General features: G+C 45.5%; 1 protein-coding gene across 2 annotated transcripts in view; it reads right to left on the bottom strand.

The window, feature by feature from the left end:
* The window catches only part of SETBP1 (SET binding protein 1), a 269,083-nt gene that overhangs the window by 236,791 nt on the left and 17,441 nt on the right, over window positions 1-14,851 (bottom strand). The window lies entirely within an intron of this gene.

The raw sequence follows: 14,851 nt of genomic DNA, 5'->3' as shown, positions 1-14,851 counted from the left end.
CTCCTTTCTCAAAGCACCAGACCAGGAAAGCCCTTATCCCTGGAAGCTGTTGAAGGGAAATCCTCACTGGGCAGAGCAGCCGTGCCACCCCAGGTGCAGGGGAAGGTCCCCTGAGCACAAGGCTCGTCCAGTAGGTAACAAGAAAGAGTTGCCAAACTTTAATAAGGCAGTCATAAAAATCAGCACTGCAGAGGAAAAACACTGCCAAGGGGATGTTCATCATCAAGCAAGACATAACAGCGAGAGGAAGGTGAAGATTGGTTTGGTTTGGTTTGTTTTTTCCCCTCCAGAGCTTATTGCAGCCAACAAAAAGCACCTCAAGAGACATCACTTCACACATAATGGGTCACCCATACCACCTTACAACTACAGCGCTGAAACTCAGGTGCTGCAATGCACAATAAAGACTTCTGAGCATTCATTCAATTAAGAATGAAATGAGAGTTTCTGAAGTGGGTTCCCTCAGTGCACCAGTTGCAAAAAAAAAAAAAAAAAAATATGATTGAGGATGTGGGTATACAGGTTCAACCAATCTAAAAACCAAGATGAATCATCACCTTGAACTCAAACACGACCTGCACTGAACTGTCTTTCAGTGTTACAGTAGTAAAAGTGAAACCCGTAAAGTTAATTTGCTTATTTTTCTGGGCCAAAGTTTTATGTCCTTGTAAACCATTTTCCTGTGCCAAAGTACTGCTAATATCACCTGATGCAAATATTGGAGGATTTAAATATCTGCTTCTATCAGGGAATAACCATGACAGAATGAGCATGATAATGCTTGTTTCCTCGAGATTTCCAGCTTAGCTTAAGAGATTTAATCATCTGGAGGAGCTTCGGGTGAATCACCTGAACTTTTAGATACCGACTGCAGCCAAGACCTCCCATCCTCCTTGTGTGTGCACATCCTCGCTGATAGACCCAGGCTAGCCAAGTGCTTTAACTGATTGGAACAGGCTCAGCTTTGCTGGATTGCCTGCACAAAGCTTGTGAAGGGCTTCTGTGAAAACTTCCACATGAAAAGCACTGCAGATATTTCCAGCGGTGTTATTTGAAACTAAATTACTGCTCAGGGAAGCTGTTTATACCAGCAATGTGAGACAATGAAGTTCTCTCTTCCTACCACAATCTGGGCACTGATGATGGCAGAACAAAAGCTTTCCAGGCTGCCTGAGTCCAACAAATCCCACCACTGACATGGGAAGATCACCACAAAGAGCCAGGGTTCAGTTTTCCAGTCCATCTACAGCTGGTCCTCTCCTCCACGGGGGCTTAGAAAGGATGGGGTCACTAAAGTTGTTTTATCAAAGACCTTCAATCTAAACTTGCTGCCTGGGCTCAATACAGCTTCTGGTCTGCCAGGGAAATGTGCTGCTGTGGAGCTGAACCCCACAAAATGGCAGTCTGGCTTCCCAGCTCACTCTCCTAACTCTGCTTGTAGTGCTCCAGGAGACAGTACCCCCACCACTTTGTCTGATTTTAGACAGACAAAAATATAAACTAGCCACAGCTTTGGTTCATCAGAAACACACCCAGCTTTTAGGTGATGTTGTATGATTAATAATATATGCCTTAAAAAAATAAAAATGTTCTCAAGAAGGAAAGGGGAAAGGAAGGAAGAAAGAAAAACATGCACAAGTGGGGGAAGGGGGAAAAAGGACAACAATCTGAGACTTTCAATGGGAATGTCCAAAAATAACACAAACAGGATCTCCCTGCCATCTGCTTCGATCCTCTTTGAATGGCTTTCAAAGCAAAAAGCATTGCCAAAACCTGACAAACAAAGCACTGAACATCAGTTTTAATGGAATACCAATACTGTGTTCCCTCTTCCCCCTCTTTTGCTTCCTAGACACACACCTTCCACACCCCTCCAGCTGCCAAATAAATAACACTATGCAAAAAAATTTGCTTTGGTTACGAAGTTGAATAAACAAGAAATAATTTTGCAAGAGGTCCCATATGTCTCCGCTTCTCTGCTTACAATGGACACTAATAAGATTTGCCATAACTAATTCTTTCTTTCACCCCACTACCCTATTCTCTAACTTGACAAAAAAAAAAAAAAAATTCAATTCTGCATATCCCATGTGCATTTTTCTGCAACTTTCACACAGATGAAACACAAGGGTATCAATGGCAAAGCCCACCCTTCACATCACAGACATTTTCAACTTAGTTTAGGCCTTTCAATAAGGCTTAAATGTGAGTTTTATTTCAACCTAAAATGAACAGAAGAATATTTGTCACTTGTTTTGTTTGCTTTTCTATTCTTATTATAAAAAAGAGATGTCTAATGGGATTGATGGGAAATGGGGATGCATCAGAGAGCTGCAATCTTAACACCAAAGGCAGTGTGTTAGTGCACATGAAGTAGAAAATCTTGACTCTAAAAGCAATGTGCTAGCACATGCAAAACAGAAACAAAATTAATTGGCTGCAAAACCCAGCAACTCTCCTATGCTTCCTTTCAGCCCAGCTAAGCAGACCAAACTTCTTTCCTGTATTTTTCTCTTTTTTTTTGTTCAGTTGGTTAGTTTTTTTGTTTGTTTGTTTTTTGTTATTGTTGGGCTTCTTCCAAGACTCACATCTCGCCTGGCAAACTTAAGAAGCAAACGCAAAACGCTTAAATCCACACTTCTTTGGTGCACTTTGTTCCCGCTGCTCTCGAGGTGCCTTTATGCACCAGGAGCACACCTTTTCCAGCGCTGATCAACCTTTCTTTTGCTTTTCTCTCTCAAAAAAACATCTGAGGCCTAAATTACTTGAACAAACAAAGGAGATTTCCCTCCCTCTCTCCCCCGCTGCCCCTCCTCCTGCGGCACACAAATGGCCTCACACCAGACGGGATGGAGGGAGGGCTCCCAATTACACCTTTTATTAACGAGGGGCCACGGCAGGGAAGGCAAGGCAGCAGCGTGGGGTACAGAACGTGGCTCCTTCCTGTCACCCCAACTGGGGAGCAGAGGTCAAGAGAAATCTGCTGGGAAGGAGCCCAAGCGTGAGAGCTGTGGCCTCCCTGCCACCCATGGTGGGCGGGCATGGCTGGTCTGCCCGCTCCGGCTCATCTGGGAAAGGGTGGCAGGAAAAGCCCACAGGGAGCCCTGCTGTTTCCTGCAGCCTGTGGACAGGGAGATCTGGGGCATGGTGGGAGAATGACCAGTCCAACCAAGCCATGGGAACAAGGGTCCTTGCAGTGGGTGGTGGGTTGCCTTCTCCAGTGGGCCCGGGTGAGACACCTCTGTCTGCCTCAATTTTCTGCTTCAAAACCTTCAGAGAGAGCTGAGAAACTGTGTTCTTTTGTAGCATTCAGAGGTGACAGGGTCTAAAGTTGTCTCTGCCCATGGCAAGGGTTTCCAACCCAAATTGTTCTATGATCTATAACGTTACAAGGCACTGCCTTCAATTTTCTCTAAGTACCATCCATCATCTAAGTCCTTTTTCCCTGTCTTTGTGGTGATTCATTTTCTAGTGCTACTAGAAGAAATAGAAAGGTGTTTTTTGATGGTTAAAATCAAAACCCTTTCTTTCTCTCCTGTTTCAGCCTCAGGCCACCTTTTGCATTCACCCATCAATGCTGTGGTATCACACCTGATAGTAAGCTGAGCCCCTTGGGCCTCTTATTTACCCATCAGACCCTCTCCAGCACTGCCTGCATGGTTGTCTCCATCTGGCAGAGCCCAAATCCTCCTTTCTCCTTACCTCACTGTTTAAATTCCTCTCCCACTGGGCTGCTGGCTTTTCCTCGGGAACAAAGCACAGGCCCCGTGAGCAAACACTTCTACCCATCTGTGTCCAATAGCAATGACAAAAACAGCTCCCCTTACTCATAAAGGTCTCCACAGTTTTTCCACAGACCTCACAAGACACTTGTCCTTTCTGACTACCACCCTACTCTCAAAACTGTATTTGGTCACTTTGCCCAGGCTTTAGGCTTATTTATTTACAGACCTTCATGCTACCTGTGGTCCTTGTTGAGTCTCTTTGGTGTCAACCTGCATCTATTTTCACACACGTGTAAAGTCTGCAGGCAGGCAGTCAAGATGCAGAGAGAAAAGGGGGCTATGAGGGGAGCATAAAGCAATGCTACTTTTTCTAGCCAGGGATTAACACATGGTTTTTAAACAAGGGGACTCCCTTCCCAGCTGACAGCAGCAGCTGCAGCTTCTGACTTGCTTGCAGAGTGGCAGGGAATCAAATCAAAGAGAAAAGAAGAAAGAGGACAACCCTTCCTTGGGGAGTAGGAAACACAATACAAGCTATTCTAAAATCCCTGAAAATACTGGCTTGGTTTTAGGTCAGGCTCTCCTTCCTCCTTCTGTCCTGTGTGTCCCCACCCCCTCACACACACCCCACTCAACAAAGGGAAATTGGTATTTTTCAAAATTCTTCTGAAAGCCAACCCGGCAGATGGTTCTTTCCAAGCCGGGGAGGAACAAAAAGGAAAACCTGCCAGGATACACATCACTGAGATGTGACAAAGATGGGCATGGTGGCTGGCCTTTGACCTGGGGATTTCATAGGCCTATTAAACCATGTGGCCAAGATGGACTGAGTCGACTTCTATCTCCAGCACACAGCTGCTGTACCCCACAGGTTTGTGCTGAGTATATTAGATTAAGTGAGGTTAGATAGACTGAGAAGACACAGGGTTTCTATCTCACACCTTTTCAACACCTTAGAACAACCCTCAACATCAACATCTAAGCAGGTCGAAGTGAAATTGAATGGCCAAATTAACATGTATATAGTAAAAGACTTATTTAGAAAGTAATTTACAACAGTCCTACTTTACCAAAGTTTTGCATATGTATATATCAGTGATATGAACTCCAGCAAGTGCAGAAAGCCAAGGGTAAATCACTGCCAGCCTTTCTGTCACACCCAAATGCCTCAGGTTGAGCATCTGGCCGTGTATCACAAGCTGCCCTCCTTTTTCTCTAAAACATCCTCTAGATTACATGAACAGCCAAATTCCCACTCTCTTCAAGATCACCCCAACTACAGCCCAGAGCTGCACATCCCAAGGACCCAAGGCAGATGAAGCATGGCTTGGTTATGCAGCACAGCTGCCAGCCAAGGCACAGGGAGCAGCAGAGGATGTGCTGTTCCCCCGGAGAGCTGCCCTGACCTTCACCAGTTCCCAAGGAGCACGCTGGCAGTCGCTGTCCCCCGGTGACTGAGAGCAGCTCCTGCCCATGTCCAGAGCTGAACCCCTAAGGACAGATCAGTCCCTCCCCATCACCCTCTCCCTGTTTCCTCCTGTGATGGCTGTGCTGTAGTCACAGAAGCAAATGGGCTTTCCCACCCCCACCCCCAATCAGGAATATAATTACAAGTGGTGCAGTGGAACTAAGACCAGAGAGAAAAAAGGCTGGAGGGTATTTGTCCTGCTGATTGCATAAATTACTGAAGAAAAGTATCCCATGGAAAGCAAGAGGCTCTCTTTGGAAAGAGAACTTCACCAGCTGTGTGCTGGTGGACACAGCATCAGAAAATGGACAGGACAAATTAATTATCCCCATCTAACCTGCACACAACCCCGGATATAAGAACCAGAACACCTTGTCAATCCAACAGCACCAGCTCCCAGTGGAAGATGCAATAAAGAAGTGCCTTCAAGCGCCCTGTTAATGCAGATTAGGCAGGTGACTAATGGAGGGACTGTCCCTGCAGCTGAATAGACTTTGGTGGGAGGCAGAAATGAGGGCTGATCAAGACCTTGTTAGTGCTGCTCTCCCCAGCAGAAAAAAAATATCTGCCTCAGGTCTACTTTTCCTAGTCTTAAGGGTGACCTTTTGTCAAATCACTCACCTGGGAATACAGCAGGTAAAATTTTGGTGAAGCTACCCAGACTGGCACAATGTTCTGAGGAGCAGGGGATACTACTGATAAAAGTCTATTTAGTAATCCCAGTGTAAGCTCTACCTCGTAGGTATGAGGAAACTGTTTCCTACATATCCTCCTGGGAAATGTTTGCCAACAGAAGTGCCTTCTCACAGAAGCTCCAGCTGGGAAAGCAGTGACTTGCCCTGTGAGGCAAGGGTGTGATCCTGGTGACTCACTGAAGTCCAGTGCTCAGCCCTCTCCTTGTCAGATTCCTCAGCATGGAGAGAGGGGACCATGTCCTCTGGCTCATTTGCTTGTGCCACCACATTCCTTCCAAAAGTGAGAGCATTGGGCAAGTCAGAAATACCCACGAATCCCCTCAGGGCTGATTCTCATCTTTCAGCCATGTGGAGGGAGAGCTGCTCACATGGAGCTGGGATGCTGCAAAGTACTGAAATTCCTCAATGAACCACCCAAGTTTATAGTGGTAGAGTTTTTGTAACACACAATAAAAAGATACCATCTCTCTCTGCAAACCTTGCCACCCAGGTGAGAGAGAGCCATGAGAAACTGATGAGAAGATAACGAGTCCTCCTGTAGATGTTCCTCATTCAACTCTTACCACATTTTAGAGTTTATGGACCTGAAGGGATTATTAAGGTCATCTAGGTCAACTGATTGCATGCTGGCCACAAAACTCCACCCCCTTATTTTTGCATCCAGCCCTAGCTCTTCCCTGAGAGGTTTTGTTTTTAAGTGAGCAGTGAAGATGCAGAGAGTTAACCATTTTGAAGCAAACTGATCTGTTTAAATGACAGCTAGAAGAGGACTGGTTTCCAGAAGGGCTCTGCACTCAATGCTTGGAGATCAGGCCACCCCTGGGAGACTCAACTGTGTCATGGTTAAGCAACCACAGTTCAGAGAAAAAGGTTTGAGCATTAACCTGGCCTGTGACAGTTCCTTGAGTGAGTCACTTAATCTCATTGCTCTGTTTCACATTCTGTACTAAGAGACAAGATGGTTTCACTTATCCTCCTCTCTGCAGAACTTGTGAAATTCTTGCAGGAGGACAGGCTCTCCTGATGCCTTCCTTTGCACAGGACCTGCCAACAGCAGACATGCAAGCACAACAGCAGCATGGCACAGAACCTTAAATCCCCATTTGGTTCTGCAAACACAGCTGTGGTTGACTGTCTATCTTGACTGACCATGGCCTCATCTTCAGCTAACCCATCTTGGCCACAGTCCAAGGTGGATCTCAGGTATACAGTCCCACTTGCAACATGTAGTAAGACACATTTGCACTGCTAGCCCACAGCCCAAAGAATAAAAAAGAAAATAATCACAAGATGTTGGGACTGCTACTGCTCTGTCCAGTCTGAAGAAATACAGTTTGCTGTCCATCCTACAAGCAGTGTCATGCTACTGCTACACACGCCATGGCTTGAGAATCATTTCCTCATAGCAACCACCTGCAGCTCAGAGTCCAAATATAACCACCATGTAGAAATAGCACTTTATGTCCTGAAATGAAGAAGCCAACAGTCTCTGGCCTAACTCATGTTAGAGGTCATGGCAAGAAATGGAAAACAATGTTCTTATAAAAACACAGCTAACTGGACTTGTCCTGGAGGGTCACATCTGAAATGGAATCATTTTAAGGTCCAAGAGTCAGAAAAGTCTCAGCATTAAAAAACAAAACAATTCATGTTTATTCTGCATATTTTTAGACCAGTTTCCTAAGGAAACAAGGCTAACATGGTCACACTATGTTTGTGTGAATGTGAATGCACACACAAAGTCCTTGCCTGCCTGCACAGTCCTCTCTCCTCAGTATTTTTTGAATATTTTGTCCAGTTTTGATGAAATGTGATGCAAAATTACAACCTTTGGGATGTAATACTCTTAATATGTTTTGTTCTAATTGTTCTCTGGCCAGAAGAAAGGGAGCCCTGAGAGGTTCCCAAAAAGGACTTGGCAGAAAAGTTCATTCATCACTAGACACCAGAGAAGTCACATAGGAGGAAAGCGGCCAGAAATCAACTCTTATGAGTCTGTGTTCTCTGAGAAAAAGCAAAAGAGAAAACAAGCTGAAGGCACCAGCTAAAGGCACACTTTCCACTCAGATGGACTAAGATGGGTCCATCACTCAGTCCCACTGGCTGGGCAGAAGAATGGGGCCAGCAAGATGCCCATGGGAAGAATTAGACCTGACCTAGCTGTGTGTGTTGTGTGTGTGTGTTTGTGTGAAAAGCGAAGTTAAGATGAAAAGTCTGTAGGTAAATCAGAAGGTATCTGTGGTCAGGCATGCCTGGAAGGGGAGAAAAGGAAAAACTGCAGGCAAAAGGTGTTGCTGGAAGAGCATGATCATGCACATGAAGGACTGACACCCCAAAACCTCTGCAAATGAAAGCACAGCCAGTTTGCAGCCCTGGTGTAGATGCCAGCACACCACATCTCCATCTCTGTTAGCCTGGAGGCCACAGTGCTTTCGAAACAACACGCATGCACTGACTTGGCCAAGGGTTTGCACCCTCTCCTCCTGCACTTTGGTGTTGGGTCTGAGGACCTCCACCCGGACACCCAGCTACCCCCACTTGTCCCAGCTGCTTCCTTGCAGCATCTCCTCAATCCCAACACCAGGTCTGTGGGTATTTTGCCATGGTTTGAAGAGAAAGACACAGCAGAAGTAAACAAGGAAATGTCACAGAAGGCCATCGAAACTCAGCTGTGGGAGGGAGAGACTGCTGCAAAACAAAACCTGTCCTCAACACAGACAACCTCCCCAAGCCCAGGTCATGGCAGCTAATCAAGTACACCAAGTCTTCCTTGTTTGGCACTCTGTGTTCAGCAGAAAAAGCCTGCTTACATTTTCTCAGCCCATCCCTTCACTGACAGATGTTTTCTCCCTTAGCACCCACTTGACTAGATGGGGGAAAAAAAAAAAAAGAAAAAAAAAATCACATTTTTTTGGGAGCAGATAGAACTGAAGAATGGGCATCAGCTGGCTCAGCCAGAGCACTGGGCTGGAAAAGACACTCTGCTTTATTCCTGTCACAAGATATCCAGATATCCAGGACATGATGCAAGCAGACACTTCACCAGCAAGTCTTGGAGGACAAGGAAGGGTTAAAAGCTAGGCTCTAGCCCTCCAGCTCTCTCTCAGGGAGAGGCTTTGAACCACAAGCAGGTGGGACCAGCCTCCTCCAGATGGCTATGTGGGGGATCAAGATGACTCAGCTCCCCGTCTGAGCACCTAGGGTGCCTTCAAGGACCAAGATGAACCTAAGTGGCTCTCAGCTCCCAGAAAAACTGATTTATTAAGTGAAGAAATTAATTTCTTCAGAAAAACAAACAAACAAAAACAAACAACAAAAAAACCAAAACAAAAACATTAATTCTTGTTCTTTTTCTGCCATGAGCCTAAGATACCTGAGGTGGGAGACCACCAAACTCCAGCTGTTTCATTTGTGCCTCCGACAATGCTGTAGAAAGAAAAGCTAGCCTGAAGGGAACCTGGGATGACTATCAAAGAGCAGCTGAGTCTGTGTAGCTTTGCACCCATGCGCTTGTGTAGAAAGACTGAAAATGCCAGGAGCCTCGTGCCTGTAGGAGCAGCTCTGCATTGATCTCTCAGCTGCTCAAGAGCCAGTTTCACCTTGGAGGCAGCTAGAAGAACACTCCTCCACTGTGTTGGCACTTCTGGGGCTCTACCATAAGCTGGGAAGCAGCTGAGCTCGACTCTGCTGGTGCGAGCACCACGTACCCACCACAAGAACCACACAGAGCTGCCTCAAGGCCTTTCTAGGAAAGCACAGGGTCTAAATCAGCACACAGGCAAGTCCAAGCTGAAGGGACTGTGCATGTTCCATCCTTTGGAGAGGGGAAGAAAAAGAAGCTGCGAATCAAACCCTACCACTTCAAGCAGGTACAACTAACATGCAAATGCCTTCTTTTCCTCCCCAGGCCACAGGGAGCAAGCACTTATGTCAACCTCCTGGGCCACATTTGGGATGGTAACAGGAAGAGCTGACTCAGATGACATCTTGCACAGGGATGCCCCTAGCAAAGAGGGATAAGCATGCATGGTGAGCAATTGGATGATCATGCACACAAATCACCGGGGAGATGAGTCTGGCACGGGGGTAATCCAGCAAGAGTTGCGCATGCACACCAGAACCTGGAGGGAAAGTGCAATGTGCAGTCAACAATAAAAAAAATGGGGGAAGGAGAGGAGGGGAAGAACTTGTGATTTTCTGTGGGAAAAGGAGGCATGCAATGATGCCTTTTCACTGCTCCCAAAATCATGAGCCAGACACAGTTAGGTGATAAAAAGGGGTTACCTTTACCAGGATCCTTAGGTGCACAATTTGCCAGGTGGAAAACAGAGAAGTTGGACCCGTAGCATAACACATACACAAATTTTGTATGTTTAGCAACTTAGCATATCTGACAAAAATCCCCAGTTAGAGACAATAGTGGTGAGGTATTTCCTTCCCAGTCCAACCTTCTTTGAATCCCTCCTCTTTCAGATAAGAACTAAACTTTGTTTATGAAAATGTGCTTTGGACAGCTAGTTTCAACCTTGGCTTCCCCAAGAATTTAACCTTGGACCCCCAGCTTGGAGCCACTAGGGAACTTACTTTGTCTTTCTGTCTAACAGAGTAGGTAAAATACTAGCTGCAAATATTAAGATAGGCTACATAGCTAAAAATGTATGTGTAAGGAATACAGAAATGTAATAAAAAGAATATAAAAGAAAAAAAGGCCAAAATCAATTTTGCATCAGCAATGGTGTAAGCACGTGAATGAGTCTTCAAGGAAAGGTGAATCACCAGAAGAAGTTGCATATGTGGGGCAGTGAAAAGGAAGACTGTGAATTGAATTTCAAGGGGGAAAGTGTTAGAAATGTTTCCTGCAGGGAAATGGCAAACACCTACAGAAACTCAAAGAAAAAAAAACAAAACATAGCTAGAAAATCCAGAGATAGTTTCCTCTGACTACACACAAGGAAGCTTTACTTCCAATTGACTTGCTGCTGTGCTTATCTCTCAGCAATAAAATGCATTCACCCATCCCAAGCTCTCAAAAAACCCTAGTGCAGCAATAATTACAAAACCACAAGCTTACATCCTCTGAAGGACGTTATGCATATGATGAAAGCTGCAAAGAGCCTTTGTCAAGCTGTGCCTAAAGAAAGAAGGGGTGGAAAATTAAGTGTTTACAGACATAAGAGAATAGGAAAAAAATCCACAAAAAACCAAAAAACAAATTCAGGGAAGGGGAAAAAAAAAGGAAAGAAAACAAAACCAGAGAAATAACTGTTCATCTGGGACTTGTTAAATGCTACATGACAGGCAGGGAATGCTGATAGGTTGCTTCACTGCATTTGATGCCACAGTCTCAGTGTTCTTCCAGACTGATAACGTTTCCTTATCTGAAGGAAAAAGCACTTTTAGTGTTGCTGAGGTTCTTGACTCGAACAACCCTACTGCAGGTGAGAGAGCTGCAGCTGCAGGGCTTTGCCAGCATGCCAGCAGGACATCCTCTGGGCTCTTGGCTTTTTTCTTCCCTCCCTCTCCAATCAGACTAAATGAAATGGAGCTATTTGTGGGTTTAGAAGTGGCAACGGTTCAGCCCACTCCATCCCCAGGTGCCAAAGGGTTGAAACAAGAGAAAACTCTTACAGAACATTTGTGCACTTTCCAGTTGCCACACAAGCAGCCAGAGAAACAGCCCAAGCTATGATTCAACTTCTGAGCAGCCCCGGGAAAAGGGTTAGGAAACTACCCTTACTCTTTTGTTCAAATAAGGGAAGCCTATGTGAAACTTGGCATGGTCTGGACTTAAAAGAAACCCCAAAAGTTGTTGGGTTGCAGCCAGGCATTCAAGCCAGCAGAGCAGAGGTTCCCAATGCTGGTGCTCTCTCATTCCCTGCCTCCCTCCCCACTCCGGGGCATCAGCAACTGCACCCAGCAAGATCCTCTCCTGAATTCCCTCCCCTCCCATTCAGGATCGCATAACATCCCTGGGGCGATTGCTCACACGGAAAAGCAACATGAGGAAAGTATTTAATGCATGTTTATGTCTTTTAATATAGTGTAGCAGCTGGAATCAAAGGCAAAAACCCCGGGCCTCAGCACATGAGCATCGTGGCTCTCCACAGAGTCCCCGTCTAATCACCGCTGCTCTCTGGACCACAGCTTTAGAAATCAGGCACTAACCCCTATTGCCTAATTAGCAGAGCAGTGTAAAGCTTAGGAACAGGCATATCTTCTTCCTCCCTAAGTGGCCACTGAATAAATGCTATATCCCCAGTTCACAGTCCCTTTTTACATTGCTGGCATTACCAGTCCTTTGTGTACCCACATGCTGTTACTTAAATTGCTTCCATGTTTTCATTACTTGCTCTCTGTGCTGTGTGCATTGAAACTCCTGCAAGATTGCTGAAGTGGTATTTCAAAGCACTGGGGACTGCTGGAGATGTAGCTGGAAATATTATGCAACAAGCTAAGGGGATTTTTCAAGTCCTGATAGAGTTTGCATTTCCTCAGGGGAAAAATAAATTTGGGTGCTACTCCATGACGTGCAGGACAACCACTCCCACCCACCAGAGGCACAAGAATGGCACTTGCAGCTCAGTCTGTATATTCTCTGCATCCACGAGCAAGGTGGTAAACCCAAATAATGCTCCCATGTGCAAGGGAAATGTGTACATTGGGCCAAACTCTCCTGGCAAAAATCCATAAAAGACAGTGGATTGATGCCAGCTGAAGGTCTGTCCCACTCTTTGAATGTGTTGTTCCCTCCTTCTGCTGCCAGGAGCTGCTTTTCTGGAGCTTGTGCTGATTAAAGCAACAGGCAATCAAAACAGCCTAACACTGAAATTTCAAAACCGCCAAAACCATTTAAATGTGACAAATCGCTTTTTTATTTTTTCCACAACCACTACTGCAGCTCTCAGTGGTTCTGCAAGTAAATGCAGAGGGCTCCTGCAAGCTCTGCTCTTCCAGGGGAACACACAGATAGACCAGAGAGCTACATCTCCATGCAAGTTTCAGCTTGCTGTTTCCTCCTAGTTATCTTCCCCCCAAAAACATCTGTACCCACCACGGTGCACATAAACATAACACACGGTACAGACAGACGTTGTGCACAGAAGAAATCACTCTGCCAGTACTGGAACTTTTTCCCCACTCACTGCCAGCCTCCCTTTCTGCAGTGCCTTTGATCACCCCTTGATGCGAGCTGTTCACAGCCTGATCCTGGAACCCCGCAAGCCGAGGCGCAGGCGTGTGTGGGATCCCCCCTGGCTGCAGGGACGCAGGTTATTCCCCATCCTGGAGATGCAGTCTGTAGGTCTCCAGGCATCACACACCCCTTGAGATCACAGCACTGGGGTCTTCCAGACCCCTGCTGGGGACATCTCTGCAGCAGCTGCGGCTCAGCAGCTGCTGCACGCCAGACCTTGGGTGTTATGCTAATGGTTCACCAGGGCAGCAGCCTTCTCCCCATCTGCTCACAGCACCCACCTGCTGGGTGCTGAGATTTTTTTGTTTGTTTAAATGGCCAGATTAGACCAGTGTTGACCCAAAGAGCTCCCAGCTTGAGAACAGGGTGTGTGTGAACACAGCCCCAGCCAGCTCGGACCTTGCAACACAGGTGCAAGCTGGATGCAGCCGTGTCTGAGCTGTGATCTGCTTCTTTCAAACTCCTTATCCTCCTGCAATTAAAGTCATCACCCTGAGCATAACCATGCTACAAGGTATTTTATTTAGGCTATTGTTCCCACTGGGTTTGTTTGGTTTTTGTTTGGGGATTTTTTTTCCCATAACTTCCTTATGCTTAGCTTTATTTATTCAACCTTTTGGATGACCACACAGAAAAGAACACACCTTCCATGGCCATCAGACTGGGTGATAAATAGAAATGAAGGCTCTGATTTTGTGCAGTCGTACTCTCTGCAGTCAATGCATGGTAGGTAGGTGTTTGCAGTTCTTTTTTTCCCTCTACATGGCTATGGAAGAATTTCTTGTGACACCTTTGCTGTCACTGAGCATAGTCTCATAAAACTGCTGCTTCCCCTGAGACCTCTACAAGCATTCAGGGAGGACAGGAAAGTGGATATTAGACATTGCTTGGTGCTGAGAAGGCAGCCCATCCTTTTCAATAGGTGGGAAAATCTCTTCCCAAAGTGTTATAGGGCCAAACCTCTGCTGTGTTTAAAAGAGCTTCCTCTTTCATGCCCATGCACTATATCATTTAAAAGATTATGAGAAAAAAAAATCCCCTTGAACTGTTTTTTTTGGGTTTGTTTTCAAGTTCAGCTTGTAATAAAAATACTCCAAAAATGAGTGACATTAATCTCCCTGGGCTCTGCCTTGAGTCAGTGGGAAATGATCATGCTTAAAAAGGTGATTTTGAGTCATCAAAATTTCGGTCTAAGTCAGTCTGCCAAGGAGGATTTCTTCAGTAAGAGGTGGTATCACAGTTATCCTCCTCGAGGCTTCATGTAGCCCTTTGAGCACCCATCATGTGTGTAAGGTATGGGAGAAGGATCAAAGCTGCATGAGCAGGAAAACCAAGCCTTAATCCACGTCCTAATCTGTGGGTGTCTAAATCCCAGATCAATTTGTCCAGGTTTTGGAGGCACTTGTGCATCTTTTTTCAAACCTGGGCTCTGTCTGAAATCACCGTGAAGCCCATGTGTTACTAAGGAGGAGGAGGTGAAGCATATTTACTATGACCTGACCAAACATACATGGCTAATGCTTAGGACGGAAAATACCAGTAATCCAAAAAATTTGTGTCCTCAGAAGTGCTGCTTAATACACTCAAACTAAATTTGATTTATGTACTAAGTGTAGGTGACACTACAGAAAAATCAAGCCAACAGTAAATCAAAAGAGTGCTCCTGAAAACAAGCTCATATGAAGAAATTATTTTCTTTCTTTTCACATCCTTGAATAACTGAAAGAATAAAAAATGTTCAATTTTTACCCAGACTTAAAGTACCAAAAAT

The sequence above is a fragment of the Pseudopodoces humilis genome, chromosome 4 (assembly GCF_049639895.1).
Source record: "Pseudopodoces humilis isolate 2021_Gansu_Grassland_sample_001 chromosome 4, ASM4963989v1, whole genome shotgun sequence".
NCBI classification, from domain to species: Eukaryota; Metazoa; Chordata; class Aves; order Passeriformes; family Paridae; genus Pseudopodoces; species Pseudopodoces humilis.
This window is presented reverse-complemented; position numbering and strand designations above follow the sequence as displayed.